General features: G+C 38.5%; 1 protein-coding gene across 10 annotated transcripts in view; it reads right to left on the reverse strand.

The window, feature by feature from the left end:
- Window positions 1-24453, reverse strand: part of sulf1 (sulfatase 1) — a 316869-nt gene that overhangs the window by 203940 nt on the left and 88476 nt on the right. For 8 of the 10 annotated variants that reach the window (XM_073040831.1, XM_073040854.1, XM_073040922.1 and 5 more), the window contains one exon: window positions 1424-1533. The exons of the other annotated variants lie outside the window; for them this stretch is intronic. The gene's annotated coding sequence lies outside the window, so the exon portion shown is untranslated. The remainder of the gene's footprint in view (window positions 1-1423; window positions 1534-24453) is intronic. 10 annotated transcript variants of the gene reach the window in all.

A 24453-nucleotide genomic window follows, 5' to 3' on the forward strand; every position in this document is an offset into this window, starting at 1 on the left:
AAAAACTGCACACAGTACTCCAAATTGGGCCTCACCAATGTCTTATACAGCTTCAACAAAACATTTTCATCCCATGTACTCAATACATTGATTTATGAAGGCTGGTGTGCCAAAAGTTTTCTTTATGACCCTATCTACATGTGACACCACTTTCAATGAATTATGGACTTGTATTCCTAGAACTTTTGTTCTACCGCACTCCTCAGTGCCCTACCGTTCACTGTGCAAGACCAACTTGGTTGGTCCTACTGAAGTGCAAAATCTCTCACTTGTCAGGTTCTCTATCTCATCTCTTCCTTTAAGTCCCTCCATAAACCTTACTCTCTGACAATGTTTTGGTTACTTTTAATATTTTACACAGTGACCCAATGACTACTTTTTAGCTTCCCTCATTTCCTGATAAGCCTGAATTATTGTCCTTCCTAAGAACTTCAAAATAAAGTTTCTATGTGACAGCCACTTTTTATGCCATGCAGACCTTAAGCAGGAAAATTCTCATTGGTGTAGAATAGCTGAAAAGTCCTATAAAGACAAATCAGTAAAGTCTAAATTAAAGACAATTCATCTGGTGTGGCAATGACAGATTTAATAATCCTGCAGAATTAACACATTCTCAGATACCCGCAGACTACTTGAACAGAAGATTCTTAAAATTCTCCAAGGTCAGGCAATTTGAATGCTTTTGAAACCATCTAAAGAGATTTGGTTATCTCTGAAAAAAGCATCCCATTTTTCCAGCCCAAAATCTTTGAAGAAGGAATTATAGAAATCAGGAAGTATGGCTGAGAAATAGCTCTGTACCAAGAAACGTTTGTTAGCCCTGTAATGTGAGATAGTCCAATGCATGTTTACCATAATCCTTTGCACTCATACCAAAGGCATTTTGCAGAACAACAGATCAGGCTGTGCACAACAGCTTTCTGATTGTTGACAGCTGTCTAGCTGTTGTAGGAACTGGGGACTTTGAGTGTCAGATTGAGAGGATGGAGTGCAATCAACTACAGTGTGAAGTGAATTGGTTGGTTCTGTGATTGGTTTCGGCTGAGGTGGTAGAGAACTAAAAAGTGGGGAAGTTGTGAGGTGGAAGTACAAAATTAAAGGTGATTTTAATTGCATACCTGTAGATAGAGTCTGGTGCAGAAATCTATGCTCAGAAGCTCAGACAGGCAGGTTACTTTCAAATTGTAGTGAAGGAAGCCTAAATCTAGTAATTTGTACCCATAAATTTTGTGAATGTAAATCCAAAATTTACTTTGATAACTTTTTGCTGCACACTTATATCTTTGTGCACAGGTGTGGAGGATATAGACTAAATTCAATATCATGAGAACCAATTCATGTGTTTGGTTACCTTAGCTTCTTTCAGATCTCACAAAATTGTTGTACTGCATTAAAACTGGGGGAATTGGTTGCTGTTTCATACCTTGGGCCCAAGTATTTTCAAAGATCCTTTAGGCCTTGAACAAGCCAGTGGGTGATCTGTGTTGAAGTACTCTCGCTTCCATTAAATATGACAATCTCCAATGAGAAAATCTGTAATGGCAAATAACAACACATTAAGAAACACACAGGATTTTCATTGGAATGTAATAAAGGGATATTGTGAGCAGATGTTTCTTTTTTATAAAAATACTATGCTTTCATGTGAAAAATGGCAGTGAAAATTCTAATAACAGGGAACAGGTTGCAAATGGAGTGGAAATTCAAACAAATAAAAATTAGGATTTGGTCAGACTATGTTTATTTTTATGCAATTTGAAAAAAAATATTTGGATAAGATCACCTTAAAAAGAAAATAAGCTCTGACTGAGCAGTAGTAAATTCCCTCCTATTTTATGAGTTGCGATATGACCAACATGGTTTACTTCTCAGCTTGTGGTATCTGCAGTGGGAAGGAAGTGCCATGTAAATATATTTTTTAAACTTGTTTGTTTTTGTTCTGATTTTTATGTTTTTCCTGATGATCTGCATCGTACAGTGAATGCTTTCTGTGCAAATGTCCTTTTCTTTGGCAGCCTCTGGTAGTAGAATATATTGATAGGAATCGTGCTATTGGGACTGGGTTTTGATTTTCCTTACTACACAGCTAGAGACAAAGCATTAATGACAGGAAACATAAAGCAGACAGTGCAGAGAGCCGCAGGCTGCATACTGTCATTGCTGAAACCCAGGGATGCACTAAACTCGCAGTTTGGTTGCGTTCATAAATATTCTTGGACCAGAAAACTGCATTGTAAAAACTATTTTTCAACCTGTATTATAAGAACATTTTTACATGCCTCAAGTTTGGGCAGTTGCTTTTCGTAGCTCTTGATTCAAACCCATTTTTCTATGTAAATTAGAAATAAACAAGAATTCTGAGCACCAGAAGTATTTGAGTTAGAAACAAATATTGCAATATTTGTCCATAATTCCAATATTCTATGTGAGTGAATAAGCTGTCTTAAAGCATTGCAAAGACTAATCACAAAATGGATATAAAGTGTACCGCAGTGGATATAAATTCAAGAGTGGTTTTATACAATCCACTGACAAAATACCAAGGGACTCATGAAAGTGAGGACGCATGCTACATTGTGCATTGCTGCCATTGCTCTAACACAACAGACAGGAGAGAGGTTTGACTTGGTGACAGGCTGGCTCATGGTGGAGCTGATGTTAGGCTTAGAGCTTCATTACTTAGGCCTGGTGATCCTCGGTCCACAGCCAAGCATTTTCTGGCAACAAATGAAAAGAGGATTCTGAATCAAGTTACTGATTGTAGGAGGCACTGTTAAGAAGGTGGGGAAAGGCAACTGATTTGTAAGATGCCGCAGGTCCCTTTCCCTTGTTTGGTGGTGCGATAGGTGCATAGCCTCAGTTGTAGGGAGGTCTAGACCCCAAACACAGGCTTGCCTGCTGCTGCAGTCCAGGAGAGGAGAAGCCGGAGGTCGTGTAGCGTGGTGTCCATGCTCGGGTGGGGGCTGGCCTCTCCTGTCGATGCTGCCTACAGTATTAGAGCATTGGAATGACAGGCTGGATTGTGTGCTCCTGCGCACTGCCAGGAACTGTACCATCAATTTGTGGGACATGTCGCTCAGGGACTTGGGGGCTATACAGATGTTTTTTTGCTCACTATTTTGAATATGCTGTGCACATTTTGCACTTTGGTCCCAGAGGAACAAAGTTTCATTCAGGTGTATTCATGTATGGTTGAATGATAATTAAAGTTAAATTTGATTTGATTTGATTTGCACATTACTGAGGGTGTTTGAGTAAAAAGGAGAGAGGTAAGAATTCTAGCAGAATTATCTCCACATTCAAGTAAGGATTTTATATATAAAGCATTGCTTTGACAGTAAACTTCAGTCATCCTTTTAGAGTTGCTGGTTAAATAGCATACAACCTGACTACCGCTTTTAGGACAGCTCAGTCTTACATTGACCACTTAAGACAGATGTTACCCCTATTAGGCACTTGCAGAGAGACCACTTAACATTCAAGTCAAGCTTGCATCATGGTAACCTTCTCTTACACAGAGGAAATCAAATCACAGTTGCCTTCTGTTTTCAAAAGGCCTTTGATGATGTGCTGCACACAAAGCTGCCTGGCAAGATATGAGCCCATGCCATTACAGGGTAGATAAAGCATTGACTGATTGGCAGGAAGCAAAGAGTGGGAATAAAGGGAGCCTTTCCGATTGGCTGCCAGTGGCTAGTGGTGTTCCACAGGGGTCGGTGTTGGAACTGATTCTTTTTGCATTGTATGTCAGTGATTTGGATGGAACTGATGGCTTTGTGGCCAAGTTTGTGGATAAGGGGCAGGTAGTATTGAGGAAGCAAAGAGGCTGCAAAAGGACTGAGACAGATTAGGAGGATGAGCAGATGGAATACAGTGTTGGGAAGGGTATGGTCATGCATTTTGGTGAAAGAAATAATAGTGGAAACTATTTTCTAAAGGGGGAAAAAAAATTAAAAATCCAAGGGTTGAGGGGACTTGGGAGTCCTCCTGCAGGATTCCCCAACGGTTAACTTATAGGTAGAGTTGGCAGTGCTGTGTCCTAAACCCCCTCCTTTACTCTCTGTATACCCATGACTGTGTCGTCATGCACAGCTCCAATCTGCTAATTAAATTTGCTGACTATGCTACACTGATTGGCCTAATCTCAAATAATAATGAGGCAGCCTACAGAGAATAAGTCATCACTCTGTCAAAAAAACAACCTCTCCTTCAATGTCACAAAAACAAAGGAGTTGGTGTGGACTACAGGAGGAATGGAGACAGGCTCACCCCTATTGACATCAATGGATTTAGGGTTGAGAGGGTGAACAGCTTCAAGTTGCTTGGCATATACATCACCAAGGATCTCACGTGGTCTGTACATACCAGCTATGTGGTGAAAAATGTACAAAAGTGCCTCTTTCACCACAGACGGTTAAAGGTATGGGCCCCCAAATCCCAAGAACTTTCCACGGGCACACAATTCAGAGCATCTTGACTGGCTGCGTCACTGTCTGGTATGGGAACTGCACTTCCCTCAATCACAGAACTCTGCAGAGAGTGGTGCAGACAGCCCAGCGCATCTGTGGATGTGAACTTCCCACTATTCAGGACATTTACAAGGACGGGTGTGTAAAAAGGGCCCGAAGGATCATTGGGAACCCGTGTCACCCCAACCACAAACTGATCCAGCTTCTACCATCTGGGAAGTGGTACTGCAGCATAAAAGCAAGGACCAACAGGCTCCGGTACAGCTTCTTTCACCAGGCCATCAGACTGACTAATTAATACAATTGTACTTCTATGTTATATTGACTATCCTGTTGTATGTACAATTATAAATTACTATAAACTGCACATTTAGATGGAGACATAACAAAGATTTTTACTCATATATATGAAGGATGTAAGTAATAAAGTCAATTCAAATTCAGTGAGGAAGGTAAATACAATGTTAGTATTCATTTCAAGAGGACTAGAATGTAAAAACAAGGATGTAATGCTGAGGCTTTACTTGGAGGCGTCACTTGGAATATTGTGAGCAGTTTTGGGCCCCTTATCTAGGAAAGAGATGTGCTGATGTTGGAGAAGGTTCAAAGGAGGGTCACAAAAATCATCCCGGGATCGAAATGCTTATCATCTGAGGAGCATTTGATGGCTCTGGGCCTGTACTCACTGGAATTCGGAAGAATGAGAGGTGGTCTCATTGAAACCTATCGAATGTTGAAAGGCCTAGACAGAGCAGATATGAAGAGGATGTTTCCTGTAGTGGGGGAATCGAGGATCAGAGGGCGCAGCCTCAGAATAGAAGGACTGTCTATTTAGAGTGGAGATGTGGAGGAATTTCTTTAGCTAGATGGTGGTGAATCTGTGGAAATCATTGCTATAGGCGACTGTGAAGGCCAGGTCATTGAGTGTATTTAAGGTAGTGGTTGATAGATGCTTTTAAAATTTAAATTTTTTTTAATAGGTTACAGAAAGAAAAGAAAATTGTCAACCCTTTCCTCCTTCCCCTTAACACCCCCCCAAACATATCCCTATAGAAAAAAAGAAAAAAAAGAGAAGAAAGAAAGAAAGAATGCCTGGATAGCGGAAGATCCCCACATGCTCCATGGAGTTCATAATAGTTTTAATATGTATATTTAATTCTTTCCCCAGATAACCAATAATTTTATCTTTGGAGCACCTATATATTTAATCCTATCTTTTGTAAATAAGGGTGCCAGATTTTCAGAAATAGTTCATATTTACTCTTAAATTATAAGTAATTTTTTCAAGTGGAATACAGCTAAAAATTTCATTCTTCCAATGATCTATACTTAAGTATGAATCTGATTTCCAAGTAACTGCAATAGCCTTTTTGGCTACTGCCAATGCAATTTTTATGAATTCTTTCTGATATTTATTCAATTTGGATTTTGATTTTATCCCTTCAATATCACCTAGTAAAAATAATGTTGGATTATGTGGAAGTTGTATTCAAATAATTTGTTCCAGTAAAACTCTTAAATTTGTCCAAAAAGGTTGAATTTTAAAACAAGACCAAGTAGTGTAAAAAAGTACCAATTTCTTCATTACATTGAAAACATTGATCAGATAAATTTGAGTTTAATCTATTTTTTGTGGTCTAATATATATTTGATGTAAAAAGTTATATTGTACTAATCTTAGTTGAACATTTATTGTATTTGTCATACTGTCAAGACATAATCTTGACCAACTTGTTTCATCAATTTTAATATTCCAATCAGTTTCCCATTTTTGTCTTGACTTATGAATTCCTTGTTTAATTGCCTGTTTTTGAATCAAATTATACATACCAGAAATATTTTTTTTAATTTTTCCTTTATGAATTAAAGTTTCTATTTCATTAGGTTTCGGCAATAACATTGTTTGACCCAGTTTATCTCTTAAATAAGCCCTTAATTGGAAATAACAGAAAAGAGTGTTATTTGATATTTTATATTTATTCTTTAATTAGTCAAATTACATTAATATACCTCCTTCAAAACAGTCTCCTATATATCTAATCCCTTTGTGAAACTAGTTATATAAAAGTTGATTAACCATTGTAAAAGGGATAAGTTTATTTTGAATTAAAGGTCTCTTTGCTAATAAAGATTTCTTTATCTCATCATCAACATTTATCTTATTCCATAAATCAATCAAATGTTTAGGTATAGGAGATTCTTTCTTTTCCCATATCCATTTAGATTCCCATTTATATATAAAATCTTCAGGTATATTTTCTCCTATTTTATCTAATTCTATTCTAATCCATGCCGGTTTATCTTCATCAAAAAAAGATGCAATAAATCTAAGTTGATTTGCTTTGTAATAATTCTTAAAATTTGGTAATTGTAACCCTCCTAGGTCAAATTTCCATGTCAATTTTTCCAACGATATTCTTGACATCTTACCTTTTCAAAGGAATTTCCTCACACATTTATTTAACTCTTGAAAAAACTTCTGCGGTAATTGTATTGGTAGTATTTGGAATAAATATTGTAATCTAGAGAATATATTCATTTTTACAGCATTGACTCTACCTATTAATGTTATTGGTAACATCATCCATTTATCAATAACCTCTTGAATTTTTTTCAATAATGGCAAATAATTTAGTTTATATAAATTCTTTATATCATTATCAACTCTTATACCTAAATACTTTATACCATTTATCGGCCATCTAAATTGGGTTATTAATCAACATTGACTATAATCTCCTTTAGTAAGGGGTAAAATTTCACTTTTATCCCAATTTATTCTGTACCCTGATATTTTCCCATATTCTTCCAATCTAGAAGATAATTTATGCAACGAATGCAATGGGTTAGTTAGATAAATCAGAACATTATCAGCAAATAAGTTAATCTTTTATTCCTCCTGATTAACTCTGAAACCCATAATATGAGTCAGTTCTAATTAATTCAGCTAATGGTTCTATCGCCAACACAAATAAAGCAGGTGATAATGGACAACCTTGTCTAGTTGACCTTGTTAACTGAAATGATGTTGAAATTTGGCCATTTGTCACCACTTTAGCTTTGGGGTTAGTATTTAAGGTTTTAATCCATTTTATAAAAGATACTCCTAATCCATATTTTTCCAATACCTTAAATAAAAAATCACATTCCAATCAAATGCTTTTTTCTGCATCCAAAGCAACTGCCACAGTCATTTTTTCCCTCTTTTGTGCCAAATGAATTATGCTAAGTAACTGAGTTACATTATCTGCAGATTGTCTATTTTTAATAAATCCTGTTTGGTCCATGTGTATTAATTTTGGTAAGTATTTAGATAATCTATTAGATAAAATCTTTGCTATTATTTTATAGTCTGTGTTCAACAAAGAAATAGGTCTATATGATAGGTCCTGACGAAGGGTCTCGGCCCGAAACATCGACAGCGCTTCTCCCTGTAGATGCTGCCTGGCCTGCTGTGTTCCACCAGCATTTTGTGTGTGTTGTTGTTTGAATTTCCAGCATCTGCAGATTTCCTCATGTTAGGTCTATATGATGTTGGCTTTAAAAGATCTCTGTCTTTTTTTGGCAATACTATTAAAATAGCTGTTGAAAAAGATTCTGGAAGTTTATGCATTCTTTCCGCTTGGTGTATTAGCTCCATAAAAGGATAAGGTTGATAGATTCTTGATAAGTCAGAGTGGGAAGGTTATGGGTAGAAGGCACAAGAGTGGGATTGAGAGGGAAATGAGTCAGTAATGATCAAACAGTGGAGCAGACTTGATGGGCCGAATAGCCTAATTCTGCTCCTATGTTTTATGGTCTTATGGCCAAAATCTTGAATTATTTACATTTTAACCTAGTACTTAAAATTTGGGCTCATTCATATCTAGGACAGTACATTTCAATGAAAAGGCGCACTCATAACTCTGGAAAGATGCATGCTTTCTTAAAATATGGAGATAAGTGGAACATTGAAGATAATGTACAGCTTAGACCAATAAACTTATAGTTAATTGTATCCACTCTACAGAAATCTGTGGCATTTTGAAATGTCCAAGTCACACATATTTCTTTCTAGATTTCGGGTCAGAGAATAAACAGAAACTAGCAGCATTGAAAAATTCCAGGTACTTAAATGACAGTCATAGATCACTTGTACTGGGAGGACTCAAATGAGCTATGGTTCTTTAGCTGCTGTAATTCACAATGACTGAGGAGATATCCTCCTTATCTGATCCCATCAAGGCATGTTGCTACAAACCTTGGTGATTTAAAATGCACACTGCTAAGTCATTCTTTTTATTTGTCCTGTTTACTTCTTCATTCTACTTTAGGTAAGAAGTATCCATGGTAGAAATCAAGAGTTAAAATTGCATTATAAAATATTAGTAACAAATAAATAGGCATACTTGCATTTACATTTTTGACAGATACATAAATGAAAGCATTACTTACTGCATTTGACTTAAATAACAACTAGCTGAGCAATCTCAAATGACTGTGGCATCCTATTTAATATACCAAATAAGAGCTTCTGTCAGAGGGAAGGTCAGCCTTGTGTCAATGAGGTGAATATCTCACAATCCATTAAGCGTACTGATAATGGGAAGCTGCCTTTGAACATACTTAATGGGGGTTACTCTGATCATATTTTAATTGCAGTTACTATGCAGAACAATAGGATTTTTATGACACAAAGATAATGAGTTCACATTATTCTTTCTCTGACAATTGTTTGCCATGTAATGCTGTCATTGATCATTAAAATGGAGTTCTTGAAGGTTTTTGGCCCAAGAAGCAAAGACCCATCAGAAGAGGTGTAATGTACAAATGTACCGTGGAGAGCATTCTAACTGGTTGCATCATTGTCTGATATGGAGGGACCACTGCACAAGGACAGCAAAAGCTACAGAAATTTGTAAATCCAGTCAGCTCCACCATGGGCAGTAGCCTCCCCAGTATTGAGGGCACCTTCAGAAAGGCAGAATCCATTGTTGAGGACCCCCCCCCACCCATCACCCAGGACATGCTCTCTTCTCATTGCTACCTTCAAGGAGGAGTCACAGGAGCCTGAAGGCACACACTCAACATTTCACAAACAATTTTTTCCCCTTTGCCATCAGATTTTTGAATGGAAAATAAATCCATTAACACTAACTACTTCACTATTTTCCCCATTGCTTTTTACGCTGTTTATTTTATTTAATTTGTTATATGTACTTATTGTAATTTATAGTTTTTATTACTATGTATTGCAGTGTACTGCTGCCACAGAACAAGAAGTTTCATGACATTGATATTTAAGTCTGATTCTGGTTCTGATTCTAATCAGTGCTCCCCATGAAGCCAGCAGGGATCATTGTGCTTTGGGAGATTTACCCAGTGTATATCTTGGACAGACATCATTTTAGTTGCTTTTTGGAAGGGCTGTGTTTGCAAACTTGTGCACTCAACAGACTTGAAGAAAATAAATGTCCTAAAGGATGAAAGTTAGCCTCCATCTTTGTTGTAAGCTCATTTATGTTTTATGAACCCAGACCAAACTTTAGGGTATGACAGTCACTGAATCATTCGATCCAGTGTGTCTACAAGGATCATTCTACTATTATTAGGCTGTCGAATGGCAAGGCCCCATTGTGACATGCTAAAATGAGCCTTTGGGCAGAGCTTTAGAAGGCTGTGAGCCAGAGGCAAAGGAAATGCCTTAAGCCATCAGTCAAGGGGCCCACTTCCGGAACGTCCATTGGCTCAAGCTATACCAGAGGAAACTGGAAAACTGCACATAAACTGATGGGCTGAGTTTAGAAAGTCAGGGAAAGTTGGAGAGCCCAGGTTCAGGATGGCTTCGGAAAGATGCAGCTGTACTTTGAGAACCATCTTTGTTTAATTTGGCTTAGTCTTGAAGGGGAAAAGCTGAGTCATTTCACCTATACTGATACAACACAATCGGAAAGATTGGAGTTCATACATTATTTTTTAAGGCAAGATGGGCAAAGTAAACTTACAACCAAAACCACAAGAATTTCTGCAGATGCTGGAAATCCATAGCAAAAAGCACAAATTGCTGGAGGAACTCTGCAGGTCAGGCAGCATCTATGGAAATGAATAAACAGTCGACATTTCAGGTTGAGACCCTTCATCAGGACTGGAAAGGAAAGGGGGAAGAAGCCAGGTGGGTGGGGAGGGGGGTTGAAGTAAGCTGGGAGATGATAGGTATAAAATGTAAAAGGGCTGGAGAAGAAGGAATTTGACAGAAGAGGAGAGTGGACCATGGAAAACAGGAAGGTGGAAGGCAGGTAAGGTGAAGAGGTAAGGGGGGCAGAGTGGGGAAATGAAGAAAAGGGGAGGGGGAAAATTACTGTAAGTTGGGGAAAATTACTGTAAGTTGGAGAAATTGATGTTTATGCCATCAAGTTGGAGGCTACCTAGACAGAATAAAAGGTGTTGCTCCTCCAACCTAAGAATGGCCTCACGATCGCAGAAAATGACATGTCATGGAATGTCATGTCAGAATGGGGATTAGAATTGAAATGGTTGGCCATCAGGAAGTCCTGCTTTTTGCAGATGGAGCAAAGGTGCTCAACAACCTAGCTGTCTGCAGTACAGCACCACTCAGTGGCAAGTATTTGGAATTGCAGCAAAGTAAGGAAACACAATCAAGTCACATATGTGGTGGGGAGCTCCAGTTAAACATCAGAGAATCTGCTATGTTCATATACATACCATTAGATCACTCCCTCAATACAATATACTTTTTGATTTTGTACAGTAGATACACCATTTGCATAATGCAGATTGTTTCCTTTCTGCAATCCATTTATCATGGATCTCCATATTTCTAACTGTTGTAAACCAAACCATCATAAAGAGGAGAAAGAAAAATGTTTTTGTTCAGTTCTCTTTCGTTGTAATGTCTCTGATTTGCAAAAGTTGGATATCTATATGAAAAATGGCCTAATTTTGCTCCAAGCAGGAATTTGCCTTTCATTGAGTAAGGATAAATCTTACAGCAGCCAAGCCTTGAATTACGAAGGGGGCAGGTTGCACCCTGGACATTATTAGCAGGACCTTACTCAAGATTCAAGATTGTTTAATGTCATTTCCTGTATACAAGTTCAAGGAGAACAAAATTTATTACTCTGGATCCAATGCAGACAAATAAAAAGTGAAAGATTTTTTTAAAAACACAATAAATATAAATAAATTTGACTGTGTAAGCTGTGTTTTGTGACCAATACAGGTTGTGAATGATTTGCACTCCCATGAGTTTGAAACTATTTGCAGCTTCCACCGCTGTGCCGCCGACGTAAAGCGGCATGGGTCCTGAAATTGATAAACATCTCCTTTGACTTCATGACATTAAGGAAGAGGTTATTTGCCAGGTACCAAGCTTCGAGCTCTTCCACCTCCTCTCTGTAGGCTGTCTCATCGTTGTTGGTGATGTCGTGGCAGTGGTAAACTTGACGATGTGATTGCTCGGGTGTTTTGGCCATGCAGTCATGTGTGAGCAGAGCACTTATATGGTGAGCACTAAAAGTATGTGTTACGATTTACAGCAAGCAGTCCTAGATCCTCTGGAAAAACAACTAAAGTTTGTGCCATTGCAAATGTCCAACCATGCTGGAAATCCCACTTTGCAGCATTGAAGGAAGGTACTAGCACAAGTGACTTTGCTTCAAAGTAAATTATATATATCACCATATAACACCCTGAGATTCATTTTCTTGCACACATTCACAGTAAAACTGAAATACAATAGAATTGGGTGAAATACTATATACAAACAACCAATGAGCAAAATAAAGGCAACCTGTGCAAATGCAAAAAAATAATGAGAACATGAGTTGTTGAGTCCTTGAAAATGACCCACTCCATAACTTCCTGACAGTTTTATCTTCCTCCACTGTAACATTCAAAAGTTCATTAACATGGCTCTACTTGCCATTACAAATAAGGGTGACTGCAGATATCTATAATGAAAGCTACTTGTATTTCTGCTGTCCTTTGGATCAGTAAATAATAGAAATGGTGGCTCTTAGTGAGATATTGATTTTAACATCCATTGTTGGGTTGCTGTTTTCTTTCCACTATTTTTAAAACCCTGGAGACATACAGAATAAATGATTTTAATTAAATTTTGAAATTGATGTCTTTGCACTTGTTAGACATACCAATATAATCTCATAACAGGTGTCACTGCCTGAGGTGCTGATGGTGCTTCCTTTTTTTTATTTCACTGCAACTTTGACAGCTGAATGTGCTTTTTAAAAAATCATTTTACTTTTTCCAAGTTTGTTATTAAAACATCAACTTGATAGCAAAAGCTGATTCAATTTAGTAAATGCATAGGGTGTACGTGCAATATTTTGAATCAACAATACAGCCTGTACTTTTCTGAAATGTTAGCTTTGTCATTTTTCTCAAATTATTTTCATACATCAGTTGCATCCATCTGTCTACAATCAACTTTAAAGGCACTAAATTACCTTTGATGGAAATAAAACCGTGGGTAATGAGTGGGTCTCAAGGATTTTGTTATTCAAGCTTGAATGTATTATTCATGCTGAATCTAAAACACACAGATCTCAAATCCAAACATGATCCTCGTACCTGAATTTACTCAAATTATATTAAGTTTTGATATCAATATTATAGCCAAAGTAGCCAGTTCTAATGAAAAGACAGGGTTGAAACATATACTGTTTGACATACACTGATATCTCAGTCCTAATGAAGGGTCTCGGCCTAAAATGTCAACCATCTATTGATTTCCATAAATGCTGTCTGGCATGCTGTGTTTCTCCAGTATTTTGTGTATGTTGTTTAACATATACTCTATCTCTGGGATATTTTCAGGATTTTGGATTTTATCCCAGATTTCCACCATCTGTGCATTTTGCTTTTAGCTTGTCTCCCATTGCATTTTGTGTAAATTTAGGATTATTGAGTCTGGAAAGGAATTTCCGTGAAGTCTCTGCTGTTCTGTGAGACTTGCCTGGATTAGAAAGGAGGAGTTTAAACGGGAATTTGGTGGAGCAAGTAAAACACACAGATTATACGTTAGATACATGTGTATTATTAACATTCTAAATGCTTGTTGAGGACACCTGTACTCTTCCTAGACTCCATCTATGTAGTAGTACAATCAAGTCGAGTGTGATATTCTCCTAAGGGGTTATCTATTGATGTGTCCTGAGGGGGCTGTAGAGGCCAACCCCAGGATCCACGTATTCTGATGCAGTGTAGGCAAGAGTAAGTGGTGGCTGTATACACTCTGGACAAGGTAATACAGGACTGTTAATAATTTACATTACTGTCATAGAGCAACTATTGGTAATGTATTGTGACAATCAAATGTAACAGACTAATAACTTCACTGATAACCAAAATTATCATTAGCTAAATGTTTTTCAACATTTTTGATGGCATCCTTGTGTCAAAAATGTACATTAATCTATAATACCTGAATAAGATTGATTTATGAACTATCAACAGAATATTCAAGAATTCATATTTTTGGTGTATTTAATGTAAGAACTCTGAATAAGGGATTTAGGTACAGGTGCTATATAGTGAACTTTTCAATTTCTAGTGTGAAGTTAAAGTCAAAAGTAAAAAATTCCTCACCCATATTTGTGCCCACTTGGACGAGAACTTTATAATTATTCTTAGGTTATCTGTTTTACACGGTATCAAATTATATTTAGAGCATAGAACACTATATCACACTACAGGCCTTTTGGCCCATGATATTGTACCAATCCTTTAACCTCCTCTAAGATCAATCAACCCTTTCCTCCCAGGAAGTCTTCCATTTTTCTTTAATCCATGTATCCATCTAAGAGTCTCTTAAATGTCGCTAATGTATCTGCCTCTACCACCATCCCTGGCAGCGTGCTTCACATACCTACCACTCTCTGTGTAAAAGCTTACCTCTCACCTTCCACCTGTACATTACTCCAAACAGCTTAAAGTTTTGCCCCCATTGTATTAGCCTGAGAAAAGTGTCTGGCTGTCCATTCTTTCAATGCCTCGTCATGTTGTACATCTCTATCAAGTCTCATCCTTCTTGTCTCCAAAGAAAAAAGTCCCAGGTCACTCAGCCTATCCTCACAAGACAAGTAGCTTCCTGGTAAATATCCTGTGCACCCTCTCTAAAGTTTCCACATTCTTCCTATAATGAGGTGACCAGAACAGAACACATTACTCCAAGTGTGGTCTACTCAAAATTTTATAGAGCTGCAACATTACCTTGTGGCTTTTGAGCTCAGTTCTCCAACTAATGAAGTCCAACACTCCATACACCTTCTTAACCACCTGTCAACTTGCACTGCAACTTTAAGCAATCAATGGCCTTGAACCCCAAGATCCCTCTATTCCTCCAAACTGTTAAGAATGCTGCTATTAACCCTGTAAAAGAATACCCTGTATTTTGCCTTCAAGTTCAACCTTCCAAAGTGAAACACTTTGCACTTCTGAATGGTTGAACTCCATCTGCCACTTCTCAGCCCAGCTCTGCATCTTACCAATGTCCCTACGACAATCTTTAACACCATCCACACCACCAACCTTTGTGTCATCTGCAAACTTACAAACCCACTTCATCATTCATGAAACTCACAAAGGACAAAACCCTGTGGAAGATTACCTATCACTGACCACCAGCCCGAATAAGCTCCATCAATTACCATTTATTCAGTTTTTTTTTGAAACACAAATCTAATGATGTTTATATACAGTGGTGAAAATGCATTATGTCTACGCTCTTTGCTATTGAATCTAATTCCATGAAATGCTGTATATATTAGAAAGCATAAATTAAGAAAGATCACAGACTAAGTTTGTTGGTGACATTGCTGAGAAAGACTATCATAAATAGCCCGACAGGGCATTCTACACCAAATTAGAAGTATCAGTGTCAGCTGATCAACCATTTAAAAAGGCCTTGTCTTTAGAAGTGAAAAAGGGTCACCAAGTCAGAAAATCCATTTCTAAAAGAACATTGTTCTGGATTAAATTGAGCCACAGCATCATGTACCAGGCAAGTAAAATGTCCTCTTCAAATTCATTAAAAATGATCACATCCCTTTCAACAAGGTTTGTAAAGGTCCGTAAAACTATTTGAATTTTGTTTTAATAGTCTGCCATCTTATGTAACTGCCATGGTTAACTTACACCTTTCTATTCAGGATCAACCATCAGTTCAGAGGTTGACATTCCTGCTTTATAGGTGGCACAGAGGAACAATATAATTTAATAGAAAAGAAAACTCAAGTTGTCAAATGCAATATTTCTACAATGTTTACAAAGACTCTGGATTTCATCTGTTGATATCAACTACTTGTTGAACAATTCTGAAAGGCTTCCTTGTGTACACAGACGTTCAATATACAATTTAGTAACTTTTCATAACAGTTAACAATGCTAGAAACAGATGTCATCAAGCCTTTTAGCTCTCTAATGAGGCAGGAAATGAGCAGCACCATAAGCAGGGCTACTTGTAAATGGATGAGTGCCCATCTGCAGTTAATAACAATCAGTCTGTTTCACTAGCTACCAAGACTGCACGTGCAACTGCAGTCCTCAGGTGTCAGCTTACACTTGCTTCAAGCAAAATCAAACAACGCAACAATTTATGTGAATAAGCCGCAGTTCAATATGGTCTTTTCAAACGTGTTCTAAAAGCACCAGGTTTCCATGGCAACTATATCATTATTTTTCCTCCATTTACTGAAGCAGAGATATCACTGCCTTTATAAAAATAAAGGCCTGTCAATGCCTTAGTTCAAAAAAAAATTTAGATGCATCTGAGAACTGCATTGCAGACTATGTACATTGCTACAATTGCACTGACACTGTAAAGGATCAATATGGCAGCCTAATAGCTTCAATTTTCAAAGCAGGCTAAATCCAGAAGATTTCAGAGCAGAATCCAAAGCAAATCCCCCCAAAGAAAAACATCCACATAAAATCAGCTGAAGCAGAACTCACAACTCGAGAGGGCATACAATTGCTTTATTTAAGAATTTTTGTTGAGGTATTTTTATTGAAGTTTCTTGCGTCATTATATAATGTTCACAAGGATAGTCCTTGTGGCACTCTTTAGAGGGAATACTGTTTCTAACCCTTCATTGCAATCATACTGGCCTGCCTCCAGCCAGCTACCTGACAAACTGCACTCTCACCACTGCCCCAGGACAGAGACCAGATATGCCCCAATTTCTTATTCTCATCCTATCCCCAAACCTTCCAATTTGAGATTCGATCAAACCTCCCCTCAAGCAACTCCCTTTCCCATAGTGCCATGGTAGCATAGTGGTTAGTGCGACACTATTACTGCTTGAGACATTGAAATTTGAAGTTCAATTCTAGAGTCCTCTATATGCAAGTTTGTATGTTCCTTCCTGTGTGTAGGAGTGTTTTCTCCAGGTGCTCAGGTTTCCTCCCACAGTCTAAAGATGTCCTGGTTAGTAGGTTATTTGGTGATTGTAAGCTATCCCATGATTAGGCTAGAGTAAAACTGGTGGGTTGCTGGGCAACATGGCATGAAGGACCATAAAGGCCTGTTCTGCTCTGCATCTCTAAATAAAATAAAAACTTTCTTTCAGTGTGTTATTGCTCTTTCCCAGACTGAGTAAAACTCTCTTCTCCCCAATATCTGAGGAATGTTATCTCTCCCCTGGTCCGGGGCCCTATTTTCTTTTCCTCTCCAATCAGAGCTGAGTCAGTCTTTGGACTAATACCCCTTTGCTACCTCCCCATTGAGTTGCAGCAACTTGCTGCTGTCCCCTCACTTTCAACCCTTCCCTACACAAAACTGTACCTAAGGGCTAATTGTTCTTGGTCACTGGTCTAGAAGTCTCTTTCTGACTTCAATTCTTGTCTTTCTCCTTTCAAGGTCTGACTGCACGAACTCATCATTCACCCCTTGGTGATAATGATAATAATCCACCCATGGATGATGATCTATTGATCACTCACATTAGCAGATGATTAACTGATTGCACATCCAGCTGATGATCAATTAATCCTACAGCCAGACTAACAATTGATTTCACATCCCAGCCCATGATCAATTGATTCCACAGCTCAGCTAATGACTGATGTATAAATCTTCTGAAACATTTGGAATTATGCAAAATGCCATCTGCCATTTTTTAGCCCATTTTTTCCAGCTGGTTCAATACTACTGCAAGCTTTCATAGTCTTCTTTGCTGTCCACTACACCCACAATTTGGTGTCATCCACAAATTTGCTGATCCAGTTTACCACATTGTCATCTATATCAATGATCTGGATGATAAACAATAATGGACTCAGCAACGACCCCTACTCACCAGTACTCACAGGAGGCAACTATTTACTACTAATCTCTGGCTTCTCCCATGAAGCCAATGTTGAATCCAATTTACTAACTCATCCTGAATGCCAAGTAACTGAACGTTCTTGACTGGTCTCCGATATGGGACTTGGTCAAAAGCCTTGCTGAAATCCATGTAGACAATGTCACTGTCTTTCCTTCATCAACTTTCCTGGTACTTCATTGAAAAACTCTAAGATTGATTAGACAACAACAAAAAAAGCTGAGTTAACTAGGTGTTCATTGACACTTCTTGTTGAAACTGCCATCAGCCTTGGTATTTTTGTGCATGTGTAGTTTAATGCAGAAATCCTAAATTGTTCCTATTTTGGCTGTGCTGTTTGAATTCTTCTCAATTAATGCAATGAAAAAATCAGTAGAATCAACATGAATTCTGGGCCAATGCAACACAGATTGAAAATCAAAGGGGAGTCAATTAGATTATCTATCTGCTGACTTTTACTTAGACCTGGAGGGGGTAGGGGGCAGAAATTACTGTAAGGTACAGAAATCACTGATTTCATTTCTTAATGGATCTCCCAACCATTTGTACATGTATCTTCCAATTGAACTTATGTCACCGACCTTGCTATATATTGAACCTAACCCACTGCAAAGCATCATTGTCTTAGGTGCAGATTCACCTTCACATAGAGTATAGAGGTATATGCTCAAATTGTTAAATAATAATGGTATCGCGTTTTGGTGTACTGTGCAGTTTGCCAATGTGTTGCCACCTTTCTCTGCTTGAATTTGAGAGAATTTGAAAGAAGGCTTCTTTTCCTGCTTCAGCATAAAATAAATGCAACCTGGACAGGAAACTGAAAGGCTGCTCAGGCAGATTATTAAAAGTGTTGCATCTAAAACTAAATAGACGAAGTGTTGGGGTACATGACTCCATGAATGCTAACTGGAGAAGGTGAACTGTGATTGAATGTGAACAAAAAATGTATTCAGAATATTCTCAGTTGAACTCAAACTGTGGTCGAACATTGGTGATTGTGAATATGGGTCTCAGAATTCATCAAAAACTGAGGAAATTCAGAACTTTTGATTTTTTGTTGCATTTCTATGAAAGGATTACAGCTGTTCGGAGTGGCTTCGGTAGGTATAATGGAAACCTTAGGAAGAACGATTTACTGACAATATCAAAGAGGGAGGCCCTTTGAACTGCAACACCATGGTTGGTAGGAGGGTTGTTAAACAACATAGAACATTCAGAAAGCTAAAAGACTCTAGTCCAAACAGAATGAATTATTTTTCTATAGATTTTCAATTCCAGCTGTTAAGTCACAAAAATATAGTCTCTTAGTCCACTGAAAAGATAACATTGAGGGGAAGTATGTCAGATGTACCGAATCTGAAAAGTCTGGACATTTTGGATCTCTTACCCTGTACACACACAAAAAAGCACAAGAACCGAAGAAACATGAAATGAAGCTTTCTTTTACCTAAATATATTTGGAATAGATTATCGACATGGGCTGTGAAACAAGAAATTCATGATTGTGTTTGTGTAAAATAGGATGCAGTGAACATTGTGAAGAGGTGGATAAGGTGGACTACAAGTCTTGTCTGAATCTGTCACAGATCTTACAGGATGAAGACTTACACTACAACAATTCATCTTTTACTAATTAATTTGTAAGTCACTCAACTGTCATTTTCTCCTAAATACCAAATGTTCTTCCTTTAGTCTTGGTTCACAAAGTGACAGTAACACACAATTCATAATTTACTGCAGTTAAAACAAAATCCAGATTACAACTGGAGGACATGGCTGCCTTCTCTTTTTCCTTACAATCAGCATGGCTCTCAGTGAAAGGGAAGTAACAAAATTATTTTGAATTTAACCAAATGTGAACAATCCCAGATGGCAAGGCTGGGTTCTTTGTTTCAAGACACATTATTAGAATTACTTCAGCCAGCATGCGTCTTTCAACCTTAACCAGACCAACTGGAAAATGCAGCTAAAAACACCTGTTCTTTCAACTTTTGAACCCACCACAATTTGCTTTATAATATTTCTTATGTGACAAGGTTTTTAGCAATCTAGGAGCAAAGATATTTTATTCTGCTGTATTTGGTTCTAATGGTTTTGATGAAGAGGGATGAATTAAGAATGATCACAAACCAAATCTATTGCTTACAAACCTTTCTCTCACACTTTGAAGTGCCAGATGAATATATTACATTTAGAAATAAATCAGTCATGAAAATATTGCCGATAACATTCCTCTCCTTGCCTTTGCTCCTATCAGGTGTCCTTTCACTATTGCTCTCAATTGCTTTAATTGCACAGCAAGGGTCTACATCCAGTTCAGCCAGCTTCACTGAAGCTTCCTTATTCATATAAGAGTTAGTTATTAAGGGTTTATTTGCATTTACAATGATTAAGCAATTCAGCCAGCACATTTAAAAAGCTTCTCAGAAAACATAATATTTTATGCCCTGAAATAGAAAATGGCAAGCAGCTTAATTGGAAAGTGAATAATAGTTTCAGCACCAATGATGCATGGCTCATTGTTTTGAAAGAAACCTTAGATCAGCAAGTGTTTGGTCTGTTCTTCGCTCAGGACTTGGAATCTATTTCCAGCAGACAATAGAGTCTCAACCCTATTCAACAAAGAATGCTAAAAGAAACAAACAGATCAAAAAAAATGCAAGGTATGGAACTAATTTGGAACCTGACCTACCACATATGTAATGTGAAATGGCCAATCTTGTGCATCCAAGCATATTTTTATCTTTTTTTTATTAATCTTTACAAATTAACAATATTCTGCAAGAATGCCATCTTCATTCATACTGAGCTGTTCTTTTCCCTTCAATTCAAATAGCAATAGAAATTTAAGTAAATTTAAGAAGCATAGATTGTAAAAGAAAGGAAACACAATAATTCAGATCGCATCTGTGGAGAAAGAGGAAAAGATAATGGGAGATTGAGTAAGAGAGGTAGCGAGTGAGTGAAAAAGATATACACAAGGAAATAGAAATGCAGAAAGATAGAATGAGAGAAAGCTAGAGCGAGATAGAGAAAGACAAGGAGATAGTGATGTATGATAGAGAGCAAGAGACACAAATAAAGAGATGAGAGTGAGAGATAAAGAGAAATAGAGAAAAAAGCAGATATTGAAAGAAAAATGGAGAGAGGACAAAAGCAAAAGGGTAAGAGAGGGTGGGGGAGAGAGAAGGAGGGTGGTGGGGTAAAGTAGAGGGAGGGAGAAAGGGGTCCGTGGTGAGAGTGGTCAGGAGGGAGAAAGGGGTCTGGAGAGTGAGGGGGGGAAGGGGGCCGGAGAGGGAGGGGTAAAGGGAGGTAGTGAGCGAGAGATAGAAAGAGCACTAAGATTCCAGATTTAACTTCTGTCAAAAGAGGAAGAATTTTTTCCCATTCTCTTTCTCCCCATCCCTGCTTTTTCTGCTTGTGTATTTGATGAAAGATGGGAGGAAAGAGAACAGGAAACATCTGAGAATGGAAGGCAGAGGAATTTAACAAAAGGGATAAAGAAACAGACAAGTAATTTTTAAATAAAAGTATATTTAGGGAAGCTGCAAACTGGAATTTGAACATTCTTATATTTAATGAACTTTCTGTACGAATTCAATGCAGGTGGGAATGAACCCTTTTGATGTTCCACTTCACAATCTACTATGCGCAACATAGCTTTCACTGCAGCAGATTTTTCCACTGCTAGTAATTAGCTAACACCATTTACATTTGTGTTGATTTAACTTCTTTTGCTTGTCCCACTCTTGCCCATTTTGTGTCTACTCTCTCCCCTTTCCTCTCATGCCTTCCACCCTTTCTCTTACTCATCATCTTTTCCTGCCTCTATGCTTTTCCTCTTCTCTGTTATGTGTTTAACTTTTTCCAGTCGTGATTTAAAGGCCATCGACTTAAAATGTTAACTCAGATTTCCTGTCCACATATACTGGCTGATGTGCTCAATTTTTCCAGAATTTATGGTCTATTGCTGGAAATTAACCCTGTCCGAGCTAGCCATGAACATCATGAAATTCTTATTTCTTAATTTTGTGTGTGGTACATCCTTGTGACTCAGTAAAGATTTTGTACCTTGAAATCCTATTAGTAAGTGAAGATTTGTAAAGATATAATCAAAACTTTTCCCATGAATATAACCTACCGTGAGTGCTTAACAGAGCCATAGGATTTGTATATAGTAACAAAAAGATTTGAGTGAAATATCTACAATTTCCTGCCATACAGATTGGGACTGCTTTTATATTGATGGTGCTTTAAAGCATTTTTGTATATTTTTCTAAATCTGGTTTATAACGTAGAAAAGCACCGCACAGGAAAAGCTCTGTTCATGAATCCATCTAAATGCCTTTAAAATCTGCTATTGAATCTGCTTCCAGCATCTCTCCTGGCAGAAAGTTACAGGCACCACCACTCATGTGTAAGAAACTTGCCTCGTAAATTTCTTTCAAATTTTCACCCTCTCACCCTAAAATTATGCATTGTAATATTTGACATTTCCACTCTGGGGGAAAAAAAGACTGATATTAATGATTTTGTCAAGGTCCCCATTGGGAAGTTGGTCAAGAAGGTTCAGTCACTTGGCATTCAGGATGAGGGAGCAAACTGGATTCGACATTGGCTTCAGTGGAGAAGCTACAGAGTGGTAGTAGATGGTTGCCTGACTGGAGGCCTGCTGCAGTGATCAGTGCTGTGTCTGCTGTTGTTTGTAGATAGATACTTTATTGAATCCAAAGGAAATTACATTGTCACAGTAGCATTACAAATGCATCGATATAAATATTAGAAGACAAGTAGAAACAATAAAACATAAGTTACCTCAAATAGTCTCACCAGAGGGGGTCATCACTTCCCCGGGTACAGGTTGACTGATTACAGAGCCTAACAGCTGAGGGCTTCCCCCTCTGTTCCTCTGCACGCTCTTCTGTTCAGCCAAGGTGCCATGCAGAGGATGAGAAATATTTTCCAGAATTGCGAGGATTTTCCATAGGGTCCTATGTTCTACCACAGCCTCTAGTGTGTCCAGTTTGACTCCCATAACACAGCCAACCTTTCTAGTCAGTTTATTGAGCCTGTTGGCATCACTCATGTTCATGCCATTGCCCCAGCACACCATCGTATAGAAGATTGTACTGGCAACAACAGACTGACAGAACATGTGAAGGAGAGGCCTGCAGACTGCAAAGGATCCCAGTCTCCTCAGGAGGTAGAGGTGACTCTGGCCCTTCATGTACACATCTCTGTGTAGGTGCTCCACTCAACTCTGTCATCCAGGTGCACCCCCCGGAGTACACCAAAAATAGTAACAGGGAGTAGTGCAGACTTCCTAAAGTCCACCACCATCTCCTTTGTCTTACCAATGTTGAGCTGCAGATGATTCAGATTCTACCATTTGACAAAATCCTCCACCAAGGCCCTGTATTCATCCTCCTGTCCTCCTTTTGTACAACTAACTACTGCTGAGTCATCAGAGAATTTCTGCTGATGGCATAACTCAGTGTTGTATCTGAGGTATAATCCGAGGTATACAGGGTAAACAGGAAGGGAGCCACGGCCAAGTGCTGCTTATAGCCATGTCTGACACACAGCTCTGAAGCCGCACAAACTGTGGTCTGCCAGTCAAGTAGTCCATTATCCAGGATACAATGGAAGTGCCAACCCGCATTGAACAGAGCTTCTTCCCCAGCAGTGAAGGCTGTACAGTATTGAAGGCACTTAAACAAAAAAAAATGATCCTCACAGTACTGCCCTGCTTATCCAAATGGGAGTAGGCTCTGTTCAGCAGGTAGATGACAGCATCATCGACTCCAGTGTGCTCCTGGTAGGCAAACAGCAGGGGATCGAGGGCTGATCAGGGTCCGAGGTGAGCCAGGACCTGCCTCTCTAGGGTCTTCATGATGTGTGAGGTCAGAGCCACTGGATGGTAGTACTCAAGCCTTTTGGTTGGCCCTTCTTGGGTACTTGGACCACACATGATGTTTTCCACACAGTCTCACAGGCTGAGACTCAGATTGAAAATGCGCTGGAGAACTCCACACAGTATACGTCTTTTGGGTCAATATCAGTGATCTGGATGACAATGTAGTAAATTATATCAGCAAGTTTGTGGGTGGCACCAAGATTGGGGGTGTAGTGGACAGGGGAGGGGGGTAAGGCTATCAAAGGTTGCAGCAGGATCTGGACCAGCTGGAAAAATGGGCTGAAAACTGGCAGATGGAACTAATGCAAATAAGTGTGAGGTGGTGCAGTTTGGGAGGACAGACTAGGGTAGGTCTTACATGGTGAGCAGTAGGGCACTGAGGAATGTGGTAGAAAAGAGATATCTGTGAATACAGAACCACAATTCCTTGAAAGTGGTGTCACAAGTAGATAGGGTCATAAAGAGAGCTTTTGGCACATTGTGACCTTCATAAATCAATGTATTGAGTGTAGGAGTGGGGATGTTATGTTGAAATTGTTGGTGAGGCCTAATTTGTAGTATTATGTGCAGTTCTGGTTACCTCTGGTGTCTACAGGAAAGATATCAATAACATTGAAAGAGTGCAGAGAAAGTTTACAAGGATGTTGCCAAGTCTCGAGGACCTGATTTATAGGGAAAGGTTGAATGGGTTAGGACTTTATTCCCTAGAGTATAGGGGACTGAG

This window comes from Hemitrygon akajei, chromosome 1, assembly GCF_048418815.1.
Source record: "Hemitrygon akajei chromosome 1, sHemAka1.3, whole genome shotgun sequence".
Classification (NCBI taxonomy): domain Eukaryota; kingdom Metazoa; phylum Chordata; class Chondrichthyes; order Myliobatiformes; family Dasyatidae; genus Hemitrygon; species Hemitrygon akajei.